Source organism: Ranitomeya variabilis, chromosome 2, assembly GCF_051348905.1.
Source record: "Ranitomeya variabilis isolate aRanVar5 chromosome 2, aRanVar5.hap1, whole genome shotgun sequence".
In the NCBI taxonomy this organism is placed as follows: Eukaryota; Metazoa; Chordata; class Amphibia; order Anura; family Dendrobatidae; genus Ranitomeya; species Ranitomeya variabilis.
This window is the reverse complement of record NC_135233.1, coordinates 697,654,858-697,656,091: the sequence shown is the minus strand read 5'-3', so window position 1 is coordinate 697,656,091 and position 1,234 is coordinate 697,654,858. Positions and strand designations below refer to the sequence as shown.

Below are 1,234 nucleotides of genomic sequence, written 5' to 3'. Positions count from 1 at the left end.
CAGTAGGTGCCACTGGTGACAAATACAGTACATGGTGGATGCTATACCAGCTATGGACAGTAGGTGCCACTGGTGACACGCCTTTCTTTTCTGCGAGTCTGGAATGAAATAAAGAATTATACTTCAATAAACAAATACGTTTCATATCAAGAATAACAAATGGAAAATACCTTGTAGTCAATAACTATGTGATCAAATGAGAGTGAGATGAGACTGAAAATACCGAGGAGTCCCATATACCTCACTACTGTGCATAAAATGTCATATATACAAAACACTTATGTACAGATCTGATACATAGTTAATATATGTTCAAGATCATAGTTATCAAAAACAACACAAGGAAACACAAATATATTAATCAACAAATAATCCACACACAAACAAAAATCTCATTCCCTGACCGGGAATCGAACCCGGGCCGCGGCGGTGAGAGCGCCGAATCCTAACCACTAGACCACCAGGGAAGCTGAGCACTATTGCCAATGTCTGAATTATGTGGTAGCTCTGGTTCCATGTATGTCATTTGACTACAGCAGTGATTTTCAACCTTTTTTGAGCCGCGGCACACTTTTTATACTTAAAAAATCCCGGGGCACACCACCAACCAAAATGGCACAAAATGACACTAAAACAGTACATATTCTACATATAGTTAATAATATAGATTCTAAATGTATTTATACTCACTCAGTGTGAATATACAGCGTTTCCGCGCTGTATTTTCCGCACCATGTTCACAGCGGATTTGGTTTTCCATAGATTTACGTGGTACTGTAAACGTGATGGAAAACTGATACGAATCCGCAGCCAAATCCGCACCGTGTGCACATAGCCTAATTCTAACCATAATTCCAACCCTAACCCTAATTGCAACCCTAATTCTAACCCTAATTCTAACCCTAGCCCTAAGTGCAACCCTAGCCCTAAGTGCAACCCTAAGTGCAACCCTAACCCTAACCCTACCCCTAACCCTAACCCTACCCCTAACCCTAACCCTAACCCTACCCCTAACCCTACCCCTAACCCTAATGGAAAAACAAAAATAATTATATTTTCTGTATTTTATTATTGTCCCTACCTATGGGGGTGATAAAGGGGGGGGTTTATTTACTATTTTTTTTATTTTGATCGCTGTGATAGAACTTATCACAGCGACCAAAATGTATAGGAACGAATCTGCCGGCCGGCAGATTCGGCGGGCGCACTGCGCATGCGCCGCCATTTTCCAAGA

General features: G+C 41.2%; 1 non-coding gene across 1 annotated transcript; it reads right to left on the bottom strand.

The window, feature by feature from the left end:
- Positions 1-395: 395 nt before the first annotated feature.
- TRNAE-CUC (transfer RNA glutamic acid (anticodon CUC)) lies at positions 396-467 on the bottom strand. The gene has a single exon. It is a non-coding gene; the product is annotated as a tRNA-Glu (tRNA).
- Positions 468-1,234: the final 767 nt, after the last annotated feature.